At 54.6% G+C, this 12,044-nt stretch overlaps 12 non-coding genes across 12 annotated transcripts; all 12 read left to right on the top strand.

Moving 5' to 3' along the window:
* The first annotated feature begins 669 nt into the window (after positions 1 to 669).
* On the top strand, positions 670 to 789 carry LOC126161180 (5S ribosomal RNA). The gene has a single exon (XR_007534845.1). It is a non-coding gene; the product is annotated as a 5S ribosomal RNA (ribosomal RNA).
* Positions 790 to 1,636: 847 nt separating this feature from the next.
* On the top strand, positions 1,637 to 1,756 carry LOC126161179 (5S ribosomal RNA). Its single transcript, XR_007534844.1, has one exon. It is a non-coding gene; the product is annotated as a 5S ribosomal RNA (ribosomal RNA).
* Positions 1,757 to 2,613: 857 nt separating this feature from the next.
* On the top strand, positions 2,614 to 2,733 carry LOC126161189 (5S ribosomal RNA). Its single transcript, XR_007534853.1, has one exon. It is a non-coding gene; the product is annotated as a 5S ribosomal RNA (ribosomal RNA).
* Positions 2,734 to 3,590: 857 nt separating this feature from the next.
* Positions 3,591 to 3,710, top strand: LOC126161178 (5S ribosomal RNA). The gene has a single exon (XR_007534843.1). It is a non-coding gene; the product is annotated as a 5S ribosomal RNA (ribosomal RNA).
* An 857-nt stretch (positions 3,711 to 4,567) lies between these two features.
* On the top strand, positions 4,568 to 4,687 carry LOC126161176 (5S ribosomal RNA). Its single transcript, XR_007534842.1, has one exon. It is a non-coding gene; the product is annotated as a 5S ribosomal RNA (ribosomal RNA).
* Positions 4,688 to 5,534: 847 nt separating this feature from the next.
* Positions 5,535 to 5,654, top strand: LOC126161175 (5S ribosomal RNA). The gene has a single exon (XR_007534841.1). It is a non-coding gene; the product is annotated as a 5S ribosomal RNA (ribosomal RNA).
* Positions 5,655 to 6,511: 857 nt separating this feature from the next.
* Positions 6,512 to 6,630, top strand: LOC126161195 (5S ribosomal RNA). The gene has a single exon (XR_007534855.1). It is a non-coding gene; the product is annotated as a 5S ribosomal RNA (ribosomal RNA).
* Positions 6,631 to 7,483: 853 nt separating this feature from the next.
* On the top strand, positions 7,484 to 7,602 carry LOC126161084 (5S ribosomal RNA). The gene has a single exon (XR_007534755.1). It is a non-coding gene; the product is annotated as a 5S ribosomal RNA (ribosomal RNA).
* An 853-nt stretch (positions 7,603 to 8,455) lies between these two features.
* LOC126161174 (5S ribosomal RNA) lies at positions 8,456 to 8,575 on the top strand. Its single transcript, XR_007534840.1, has one exon. It is a non-coding gene; the product is annotated as a 5S ribosomal RNA (ribosomal RNA).
* Positions 8,576 to 9,422: 847 nt separating this feature from the next.
* LOC126161173 (5S ribosomal RNA) lies at positions 9,423 to 9,542 on the top strand. Its single transcript, XR_007534839.1, has one exon. It is a non-coding gene; the product is annotated as a 5S ribosomal RNA (ribosomal RNA).
* Positions 9,543 to 10,389: 847 nt separating this feature from the next.
* Positions 10,390 to 10,509, top strand: LOC126161188 (5S ribosomal RNA). Its single transcript, XR_007534852.1, has one exon. It is a non-coding gene; the product is annotated as a 5S ribosomal RNA (ribosomal RNA).
* Positions 10,510 to 11,366: 857 nt separating this feature from the next.
* Positions 11,367 to 11,485, top strand: LOC126160964 (5S ribosomal RNA). Its single transcript, XR_007534644.1, has one exon. It is a non-coding gene; the product is annotated as a 5S ribosomal RNA (ribosomal RNA).
* Positions 11,486 to 12,044: the final 559 nt, after the last annotated feature.

Genomic DNA, 12,044 nt, shown 5'->3' with positions numbered 1-12,044 from the left:
AAAACAGTACGAATTGGCAGGTGATTTCTGAAATACGTCACCGCCTATTGTTGTGTAGGAATGTAGAGTTCCAAATTTGATTTGTAACCACGAATTTATTCCTTAGTCGTCTCGTCTCGTCTCGTCTCGTCTCGTCCCGCAGACGTTTGTCGTGCTTGCGCTGTCATATGGACCACGACCCGAGCGGCAGCGAGCGGCAGTCGAGCAAAGTCGGGACAAGTCGGGACGGGGACAGGGACAGGGATAGGAATGGTGCGAATGCACTGCAAACTACGCAGACACCTGGTGTGAGGCGCGGCGAAGCGAGGCGAGGCGAGGAAGCCCACATCGCTACCAGTGGGCCCTCCAGCACGACACTGCCACACCCCGCACAGGCCCTCCGCTGAACACCAGGGACAAGATGCGTCCTCCGCTAGTGTCGAAGGCTACACGCGCCCAGCGAATGACAGGGGGTGCAACGAGCAGCAGTGCGTCTCACACACGCGGCGGTGCGCCCGCCAATTCGGCCGTCACTCTGCTGGGACGCCGGGCGCGCCCCCCTGCGCCGTCCTCGAGGAACTGGCGGTTGCGGAAGGAAGCGCTTTCGTCAAATGCGGCCGAAAACTAACATTTTGTGTGTTGGGAGAAAAGCCGAACGCGAATTCTGCCGTGCTCCTACATTAGATGAGCGCCAACGGCCATACCATGATGAATACACCGGTTCTCGTCCGATCACCGAAGTTAAGCATCATCGGGCCCGGCTAGTACTTGGATGGGTGACCGCCTGGGTCAACCCGTGTGCTGTTGGCTCCCTTCCCGTTTTTTTTTTTGTTATGTTGCCAGCCCAATTTTCAAACTACGTTTCTGTTGTGACAAAGATGCTTACTTAAGCCTTTTAAACTACTGTAATGGTACGAAAATGCAGTAATTAACTCAGTTTGAGGGAGAATGAGCTAACCAAGTTTGCCAAGAAGACTTTGAAAACGACAAAACAGTACGAATTGGCAGGTGATTTCTGAAATACGTCACCGCCTATTGTTGTGTAGGAATGTAGAGTTCCAAATTTGATTTGTAACCACGAATTTATTCCTTAGTCGTCTCGTCTCGTCTCGTCTCGTCTCGTCCCGCAGACGTTTGTCGTGCTTGCGCTGTCATATGGACCACGACCCGAGCGGCAGCGAGCGGCAGTCGAGCAAAGTCGGGACAAGTCGGGACGGGGACAGGGACAGGGATAGGAATGGTGCGAATGCACTGCAAACTACGCAGACACCTGGTGTGAGGCGCGGCGAAGCGAGGCGAGGCGAGGAAGCCCACATCGCTACCAGTGGGCCCTCCAGCACGACACTGCCACACCCCGCACAGGCCCTCCGCTGAACACCAGGGACAAGATGCGTCCTCCGCTAGTGTCGAAGGCTACACGCGCCCAGCGAATGACAGGGGGTGCAACGAGCAGCAGTGCGTCTCACACACGCGGCGGTGCGCCCGCCAATTCGGCCGTCATTCTGCTGGGACGCCGGGCGCGCCTCCCCGCGCCGTCCTCGAGGAACTGGCGGTTGCGGAAGGAAGCGCTTTCGTCAAATGCGGCCGAAAACTAACATTTTGTGTGTTGTGAGAAAAGCCGAACGCGAATTCTGCCGTGCTCCTACATTAGATGAGCGCCAACGGCCATACCATGATGAATACACCGGTTCTCGTCCGATCACCGAAGTTAAGCATCATCGGGCCCGGCTAGTACTTGGATGGGTGACCGCCTGGGTCAACCCGTGTGCTGTTGGCTCCCTTCCCGTTTTTTTTTTTGTTATGTTGCCAGCCCAATTTTCAAACTACCTTTCTGTTGTGACAAAGATGCTTCCTTAAGCCTTTTAAACTACTGTAATGGTACGAAAATGCAGTAATTAACTCAGTTTGAGGGAGAATGTGCTAACCAAGTTTGCCAAGAAGACTTTGAAAACGACAAAACAGTACGAATCGGCAGGTGATTTCTGAAATACGTCACCGCCTATTGTTGTGTAGGAATGTAGAGTTCCAAATTTGATTTGTAACCACGAATTTATTCCTTAGTCGTCTCGTCTCGTCTCGTCTCGTCTCGTCCCGCAGACGTTTGTCGTGCTTGCGCTGTCATATGGACCACGACCCGAGCGGCAGCGAGCGGCAGTCGAGCAAAGTCGGGACAAGTCGGGACGGGGACAGGGACAGGGATAGGAATGGTGCGAATGCACTGCAAACTACGCAGACACCTGGTGTGAGAAGAGGCGAGGCGAGGCGAGGCGAGGCGAGGCGAGGAAGCCCACATCGCTACCAGTGGGCCCTCCAGCACGACACTGCCACACCCCGCACAGGCCCTCCGCTGAACACCAGGGACAAGATGCGTCCTCCGCTAGTGTCGAAGGCTACACGCGCCCAGCGAATGACAGGGGGTGCAACGAGCAGCAGTGCGTCTCACACACGCGGCGGTGCGCCCGCCAATTCGGCCGTCATTCTGCTGGGACGCCGGGCGCGCCTCCCCGCGCCGTCCTCGAGGAACTGGCGGTTGCGGAAGGAAGCGCTTTCGTCAAATGCGGCCGAAAACTAACATTTTGTGTGTTGTGAGAAAAGCCGAACGCGAATTCTGCCGTGCTCCTACATTAGATGAGCGCCAACGGCCATACTATGATGAATACACCGGTTCTCGTCCGATCACCGAAGTTAAGCATCATCGGGCCCGGCTAGTACTTGGATGGGTGACCGCCTGGGTCAACCCGTGTGCTGTTGGCTCCCTTCCCGTTTTTTTTTTTGTTATGTTGCCAGCCCAATTTTCAAACTACGTTTCTGTTGTGACAAAGATGCTTACTTAAGCCTTTTAAACTACTGTAATGGTACGAAAATGCAGTAATTAACTCAGTTTGAGGGAGAATGAGCTAACCAAGTTTGCCAAGAAGACTTTGAAAACGACAAAACAGTACGAATTGGCAGGTGATTTCTGAAATACGTCACCGCCTATTGTTGTGTAGGAATGTAGAGTTCCAAATTTGATTTGTAACCACGAATTTATTCCTTAGTCGTCTCGTCTCGTCTCGTCTCGTCTCGTCCCGCAGACGTTTGTCGTGCTTGCGCTGTCATATGGACCACGACCCGAGCGGCAGCGAGCGGCAGTCGAGCAAAGTCGGGACAAGTCGGGACGGGGACAGGGACAGGGATAGGAATGGTGCGAATGCACTGCAAACTACGCAGACACCTGGTGTGAGAAGAGGCGAGGCGAGGCGAGGCGAGGCGAGGCGAGGAAGCCCACATCGCTACCAGTGGGCCCTCCAGCACGACACTGCCACACCCCGCACAGGCCCTCCGCTGAACACCAGGGACAAGATGCGTCCTCCGCTAGTGTCGAAGGCTACACGCGCCCAGCGAATGACAGGGGGTGCAACGAGCAGCAGTGCGTCTCACACACGCGGCGGTGCGCCCGCCAATTCGGCCGTCATTCTGCTGGGACGCCGGGCGCGCCTCCCCGCGCCGTCCTCGAGGAACTGGCGGTTGCGGAAGGAAGCGCTTTCGTCAAATGCGGCCGAAAACTAACATTTTGTGTGTTGTGAGAAAAGCCGAACGCGAATTCTGCCGTGCTCCTACATTAGATGAGCGCCAACGGCCATACCATGATGAATACACCGGTTCTCGTCCGATCACCGAAGTTAAGCATCATCGGGCCCGGCTAGTACTTGGATGGGTGACCGCCTGGGTCAACCCGTGTGCTGTTGGCTCCCTTCCCGTTTTTTTTTTTGTTATGTTGCCAGCCCAATTTTCAAACTACCTTTCTGTTGTGACAAAGATGCTTCCTTAAGCCTTTTAAACTACTGTAATGGTACGAAAATGCAGTAATTAACTCAGTTTGAGGGAGAATGTGCTAACCAAGTTTGCCAAGAAGACTTTGAAAACGACAAAACAGTACGAATTGGCAGGTGATTTCTGAAATACGTCACCGCCTATTGTTGTGTAGGAATGTAGAGTTCCAAATTTGATTTGTAACCACGAATTTATTCCTTAGTCGTCTCGTCTCGTCTCGTCTCGTCTCGTCCCGCAGACGTTTGTCGTGCTTGCGCTGTCATATGGACCACGACCCGAGCGGCAGCGAGCGGCAGTCGAGCAAAGTCGGGACAAGTCGGGACGGGGACAGGGACAGGGATAGGAATGGTGCGAATGCACTGCAAACTACGCAGACACCTGGTGTGAGAAGAGGCGAGGCGAGGCGAGGCGAGGCGAGGCGAGGAAGCCCACATCGCTACCAGTGGGCCCTCCAGCACGACACTGCCACACCCCGCACAGGCCCTCCGCTGAACACCAGGGACAAGATGCGTCCTCCGCTAGTGTCGAAGGCTACACGCGCCCAGCGAATGACAGGGGGTGCAACGAGCAGCAGTGCGTCTCACACACGCGGCGGTGCGCCCGCCAATTCGGCCGTCATTCTGCTGGGACGCCGGGCGCGCCTCCCCGCGCCGTCCTCGAGGAACTGGCGGTTGCGGAAGGAAGCGCTTTCGTCAAATGCGGCCGAAAACTAACATTTTGTGTGTTGTGAGAAAAGCCGAACGCGAATTCTGCCGTGCTCCTACATTAGATGAGCGCCAACGGCCATACCATGATGAATACACCGGTTCTCGTCCGATCACCGAAGTTAAGCATCATCGGGCCCGGCTAGTACTTGGATGGGTGACCGCCTGGGTCAACCCGTGTGCTGTTGGCTCCCTTCCCGTTTTTTTTTTTGTTATGTTGCCAGCCCAATTTTCAAACTACGTTTCTGTTGTGACAAAGATGCTTACTTAAGCCTTTTAAACTACTGTAATGGTACGAAAATGCAGTAATTAACTCAGTTTGAGGGAGAATGAGCTAACCAAGTTTGCCAAGAAGACTTTGAAAACGACAAAACAGTACGAATTGGCAGGTGATTTCTGAAATACGTCACCGCCTATTGTTGTGTAGGAATGTAGAGTTCCAAATTTGATTTGTAACCACGAATTTATTCCTTAGTCGTCTCGTCTCGTCTCGTCTCGTCTCGTCCCGCAGACGTTTGTCGTGCTTGCGCTGTCATATGGACCACGACCCGAGCGGCAGCGAGCGGCAGTCGAGCAAAGTCGGGACAAGTCGGGACGGGGACAGGGACAGGGATAGGAATGGTGCGAATGCACTGCAAACTACGCAGACACCTGGTGTGAGGCGCGGCGAAGCGAGGCGAGGCGAGGAAGCCCACATCGCTACCAGTGGGCCCTCCAGCACGACACTGCCACACCCCGCACAGGCCCTCCGCTGAACACCAGGGACAAGATGCGTCCTCCGCTAGTGTCGAAGGCTACACGCGCCCAGCGAATGACAGGGGGTGCAACGAGCAGCAGTGCGTCTCACACACGCGGCGGTGCGCCCGCCAATTCGGCCGTCATTCTGCTGGGACGCCGGGCGCGCCTCCCCGCGCCGTCCTCGAGGAACTGGCGGTTGCGGAAGGAAGCGCTTTCGTCAAATGCGGCCGAAAACTAACATTTTGTGTGTTGTGAGAAAAGCCGAACGCGAATTCTGCCGTGCTCCTACATTAGATGAGCGCCAACGGCCATACCATGATGAATACACCGGTTCTCGTCCGATCACCGAAGTTAAGCATCATCGGGCCCGGCTAGTACTTGGATGGGTGACCGCCTGGGTCAACCCGTGTGCTGTTGGCTCCCTTCCCGTTTTTTTTTTTGTTATGTTGCCAGCCCAATTTTCAAACTACGTTTCTGTTGTGACAAAGATGCTTACTTAAGCCTTTTAAACTACTGTAATGGTACGAAAATGCAGTAATTAACTCAGTTTGAGGGAGAATGAGCTAACCAAGTTTGCCAAGAAGACTTTGAAAACGACAAAACAGTACGAATTGGCAGGTGATTTCTGAAATACGTCACCGCCTATTGTTGTGTAGGAATGTAGAGTTCCAAATTTGATTTGTAACCACGAATTTATTCCTTAGTCGTCTCGTCTCGTCTCGTCTCGTCTCGTCCCGCAGACGTTTGTCGTGCTTGCGCTGTCATATGGACCACGACCCGAGCGGCAGCGAGCGGCAGTCGAGCAAAGTCGGGACAAGTCGGGACGGGGACAGGGACAGGGATAGGAATGGTGCGAATGCACTGCAAACTACGCAGACACCTGGTGTGAGAAGAGGCGAGGCGAGGCGAGGCGAGGCGAGGCGAGGAAGCCCACATCGCTACCAGTGGGCCCTCCAGCACGACACTGCCACACCCCGCACAGGCCCTCCGCTGAACACCAGGGACAAGATGCGTCCTCCGCTAGTGTCGAAGGCTACACGCGCCCAGCGAATGACAGGGGGTGCAACGAGCAGCAGTGCGTCTCACACACGCGGCGGTGCGCCCGCCAATTCGGCCGTCACTCTGCTGGGACGCCGGGCGCGCCCCCCCGCGCCGTCCTCGAGGTACTGGCGGTTGCGGAAGGAAGCGCTTTCGTCAAATGCGGCCGAAAACTAACATTTTGTGTGTTGGGAGAAAAGCCGAACGCGAATTCTGCCGTGCTCCTACATTAGATGAGCGCCAACGGCCATACCATGATGAATACACCGGTTCTCGTCCGATCACCGAAGTTAAGCATCATCGGGCCCGGCTAGTACTTGGATGGGTGACCGCCTGGGAAACCCAGGTGCTGTTGGCTCCCTTCCTGGTTTTTTTTTTTTTTTTGTAATGTCGCCAGCCCAATTTTCAAACTACATTTCTGTTGTGACAAAGATGCTTCCTTAAGCCTTTTAAACTACTGTAATGGTACGAAAATGCAGTAATTAACTCAGTTTGAGGGAGAATGAGCTAACCAAGTTTGCCAAGAAGACTTTGAAAACGACAAAACAGTACGAATTGGCAGGTGATTTCTGAAATACGTCACCGCCTATTGTTGTGTAGGAATGTAGAGTTCCAAATTTGATTTGTAACCACGAATTTATTCCTTAGTCGTCTCGTCTCGTCTCGTCTCGTCTCGTCCCGCAGACGTTTGTCGTGCTTGCGCTGTCATATGGACCACGACCCGAGCGGCAGCGAGCGGCAGTCGAGCAAAGTCGGGACAAGTCGGGACGGGGACAGGGACAGGGATAGGAATGGTGCGAATGCACTGCAAACTACGCAGACACCTGGTGTGAGGCGCGGCGAAGCGAGGCGAGGCGAGGAAGCCCACATCGCTACCAGTGGGCCCTCCAGCACGACACTGCCACACCCCGCACAGGCCCTCCGCTGAACACCAGGGACAAGATGCGTCCTCCGCTAGTGTCGAAGGCTACACGCGCCCAGCGAATGACAGGGGGTGCAACGAGCAGCAGTGCGTCTCACACACGCGGCGGTGCGCCCGCCAATTCGGCCGTCACTCTGCTGGGACGCCGGGCGCGCCCCCCCGCGCCGTCCTCGAGGTACTGGCGGTTGCGGAAGGAAGCGCTTTCGTCAAATGCGGCCGAAAACTAACATTTTGTGTGTTGGGAGAAAAGCCGAACGCGAATTCTGCCGTGCTCCTACATTAGATGAGCGCCAACGGCCATACCATGATGAATACACCGGTTCTCGTCCGATCACCGAAGTTAAGCATCATCGGGCCCGGCTAGTACTTGGATGGGTGACCGCCTGGGAAACCCAGGTGCTGTTGGCTCCCTTCCTGGTTTTTTTTTTTTTTTTTTTATGTCGCCAGCCCAATTTTCAAACTACATTTCTGTTGTGACAAAGATGCTTCCTTAAGCCTTTTAAACTACTGTAATGGTACGAAAATGCAGTAATTAACTCAGTTTGAGGGAGAATGAGCTAACCAAGTTTGCCAAGAAGACTTTGAAAACGACAAAACAGTACGAATTGGCAGGTGATTTCTGAAATACGTCACCGCCTATTGTTGTGTAGGAATGTAGAGTTCCAAATTTGATTTGTAACCACGAATTTATTCCTTAGTCGTCTCGTCTCGTCTCGTCTCGTCTCGTCCCGCAGACGTTTGTCGTGCTTGCGCTGTCATATGGACCACGACCCGAGCGGCAGCGAGCGGCAGTCGAGCAAAGTCGGGACAAGTCGGGACGGGGACAGGGACAGGGATAGGAATGGTGCGAATGCACTGCAAACTACGCAGACACCTGGTGTGAGGCGCGGCGAAGCGAGGCGAGGCGAGGAAGCCCACATCGCTACCAGTGGGCCCTCCAGCACGACACTGCCACACCCCGCACAGGCCCTCCGCTGAACACCAGGGACAAGATGCGTCCTCCGCTAGTGTCGAAGGCTACACGCGCCCAGCGAATGACAGGGGGTGCAACGAGCAGCAGTGCGTCTCACACACGCGGCGGTGCGCCCGCCAATTCGGCCGTCATTCTGCTGGGACGCCGGGCGCGCCTCCCCGCGCCGTCCTCGAGGAACTGGCGGTTGCGGAAGGAAGCGCTTTCGTCAAATGCGGCCGAAAACTAACATTTTGTGTGTTGTGAGAAAAGCCGAACGCGAATTCTGCCGTGCTCCTACATTAGATGAGCGCCAACGGCCATACCATGATGAATACACCGGTTCTCGTCCGATCACCGAAGTTAAGCATCATCGGGCCCGGCTAGTACTTGGATGGGTGACCGCCTGGGTCAACCCGTGTGCTGTTGGCTCCCTTCCCGTTTTTTTTTTTGTTATGTTGCCAGCCCAATTTTCAAACTACGTTTCTGTTGTGACAAAGATGCTTACTTAAGCCTTTTAAACTACTGTAATGGTACGAAAATGCAGTAATTAACTCAGTTTGAGGGAGAATGAGCTAACCAAGTTTGCCAAGAAGACTTTGAAAACGACAAAACAGTACGAATTGGCAGGTGATTTCTGAAATACGGCACCGCCTATTGTTGTGTAGGAATGTAGAGTTCCAAATTTGATTTGTAACCACGAATTTATTCCTTAGTCGTCTCGTCTCGTCTCGTCTCGTCTCGTCCCGCAGACGTTTGTCGTGCTTGCGCTGTCATATGGACCACGACCCGAGCGGCAGCGAGCGGCAGTCGAGCAAAGTCGGGACAAGTCGGGACGGGGACAGGGACAGGGATAGGAATGGTGCGAATGCACTGCAAACTACGCAGACACCTGGTGTGAGGCGCGGCGAAGCGAGGCGAGGCGAGGAAGCCCACATCGCTACCAGTGGGCCCTCCAGCACGACACTGCCACACCCCGCACAGGCCCTCCGCTGAACACCAGGGACAAGATGCGTCCTCCGCTAGTGTCGAAGGCTACACGCGCCCAGCGAATGACAGGGGGTGCAACGAGCAGCAGTGCGTCTCACACACGCGGCGGTGCGCCCGCCAATTCGGCCGTCATTCTGCTGGGACGCCGGGCGCGCCTCCCCGCGCCGTCCTCGAGGAACTGGCGGTTGCGGAAGGAAGCGCTTTCGTCAAATGCGGCCGAAAACTAACATTTTGTGTGTTGTGAGAAAAGCCGAACGCGAATTCTGCCGTGCTCCTACATTAGATGAGCGCCAACGGCCATACCATGATGAATACACCGGTTCTCGTCCGATCACCGAAGTTAAGCATCATCGGGCCCGGCTAGTACTTGGATGGGTGACCGCCTGGGTCAACCCGTGTGCTGTTGGCTCCCTTCCCGTTTTTTTTTTTGTTATGTTGCCAGCCCAATTTTCAAACTACGTTTCTGTTGTGACAAAGATGCTTACTTAAGCCTTTTAAACTACTGTAATGGTACGAAAATGCAGTAATTAACTCAGTTTGAGGGAGAATGAGCTAACCAAGTTTGCCAAGAAGACTTTGAAAACGACAAAACAGTACGAATTGGCAGGTGATTTCTGAAATACGTCACCGCCTATTGTTGTGTAGGAATGTAGAGTTCCAAATTTGATTTGTAACCACGAATTTATTCCTTAGTCGTCTCGTCTCGTCTCGTCTCGTCTCGTCCCGCAGACGTTTGTCGTGCTTGCGCTGTCATATGGACCACGACCCGAGCGGCAGCGAGCGGCAGTCGAGCAAAGTCGGGACAAGTCGGGACGGGGACAGGGACAGGGATAGGAATGGTGCGAATGCACTGCAAACTACGCAGACACCTGGTGTGAGGCGCGGCGAAGCGAGGCGAGGCGAGGAAGCCCACATCGCTACCAGTGGGCCCTCCAGCACGACACTGCCACACCCCGCACAGGCCCTCCGCTGAACACCAGGGACAAGATGCGTCCTCCGCTAGTGTCGAAGGCTACACGCGCCCAGCGAATGACAGGGGGTGCAACGAGCAGCAGTGCGTCTCACACACGCGGCGGTGCGCCCGCCAATTCGGCCGTCATTCTGCTGGGACGCCGGGCGCGCCTCCCCGCGCCGTCCTCGAGGAACTGGCGGTTGCGGAAGGAAGCGCTTTCGTCAAATGCGGCCGAAAACTAACATTTTGTGTGTTGTGAGAAAAGCCGAACGCGAATTCTGCCGTGCTCCTACATTAGATGAGCGCCAACGGCCATACCATGATGAATACACCGGTTCTCGTCCGATCACCGAAGTTAAGCATCATCGGGCCCGGCTAGTACTTCGATGGGTGACCGCCTGGGTCAACCCGTGTGCTGTTGGCTCCCTTCCCGTTTTTTTTTTTGTTATGTTGCCAGCCCAATTTTCAAACTACGTTTCTGTTGTGACAAAGATGCTTACTTAAGCCTTTTAAACTACTGTAATGGTACGAAAATGCAGTAATTAACTCAGTTTGAGGGAGAATGAGCTAACCAAGTTTGCCAAGAAGACTTTGAAAACGACAAAACAGTACGAATTGGCAGGTGATTTCTGAAATACGTCACCGCCTATTGTTGTGTAGGAATGTAGAGTTCCAAATTTGATTTGTAACCACGAATTTATTCCTTAGTCGTCTCGTCTCGTCTCGTCTCGTCTCGTCCCGCAGACGTTTGTCGTGCTTGCGCTGTCATATGGACCACGACCCGAGCGGCAGCGAGCGGCAGTCGAGCAAAGTCGGGACAAGTCGGGACGGGGACAGGGACAGGGATAGGAATGGTGCGAATGCACTGCAAACTACGCAGACACCTGGTGTGAGAAGAGGCGAGGCGAGGCGAGGCGAGGCGAGGCGAGGAAGCCCACATCGCTACCAGTGGGCCCTCCAGCACGACACTGCCACACCCCGCACAGGCCCTCCGCTGAACACCAGGGACAAGATGCGTCCTCCGCTAGTGTCGAAGGCTACACGCGCCCAGCGAATGACAGGGGGTGCAACGAGCAGCAGTGCGTCTCACACACGCGGCGGTGCGCCCGCCAATTCGGCCGTCACTCTGCTGGGACGCCGGGCGCGCCCCCCCGCGCCGTCCTCGAGGAACTGGCGGTTGCGGAAGGAAGCGCTTTCGTCAAATGCGGCCGAAAACTAACATTTTGTGTGTTGGGAGAAAAGCCGAACGCGAATTCTGCCGTGCTCCTACATTAGATGAGCGCCAACGGCCATACCATGATGAATACACCGGTTCTCGTCCGATCACCGAAGTTAAGCATCATCGGGCCCGGCTAGTACTTGGATGGGTGACCGCCTGGGAAACCCAGGTGCTGTTGGCTCCCTTCCTGGTTTTTTTTTTTTTTTGTAATGTCGCCAGCCCAATTTCCAAACTACATTTCTGTTGTGACAAAGATGCTTCCTTAAGCCTTTTAAACTACTGTAATGGTACGAAAATGCAGTAATTAACTCAGTTTGAGGGAGAATGAGCTAACCAAGTTTGCCAAGAAGACTTTGAAAACGACAAAACAGTACGAATTGGCAGGTGATTTCTGAAATACGTCACCGCCTATTGTTGTGTAGGAATGTAGAGTTCCAAATTTGATTTGTAACCACGAATTTATTCCTTAGTCGTCTCGTCTCGTCTCGTCTCGTCTCGTCCCGCAGACGTTTGTCGTGCTTGCGCTGTCATATGGACCACGACCCGAGCGGCAGCGAGCGGCAGTCGAGCAAAGTCGGGACAAGTCGGGACGGGGACAGGGACAGGGATAGGAATGGTGCGAATGCACTGCAAACTACGCAGACACCTGGTGTGAGGCGCGGCGAAGCGAGGCGAGGCGAGGAAGCCCACATCGCTACCAGTGGGCCCTCCAGCACGACACTGCCACACCCCGCACAGGC

This window comes from Schistocerca cancellata, unplaced genomic scaffold, assembly GCF_023864275.1.
Source record: "Schistocerca cancellata isolate TAMUIC-IGC-003103 unplaced genomic scaffold, iqSchCanc2.1 HiC_scaffold_1170, whole genome shotgun sequence".
Classification (NCBI taxonomy): Eukaryota; Metazoa; Arthropoda; class Insecta; order Orthoptera; family Acrididae; genus Schistocerca; species Schistocerca cancellata.
The sequence above is the reverse complement of the archived record's forward strand: the minus strand, read 5'-3'. Positions and strand labels throughout refer to the sequence as shown.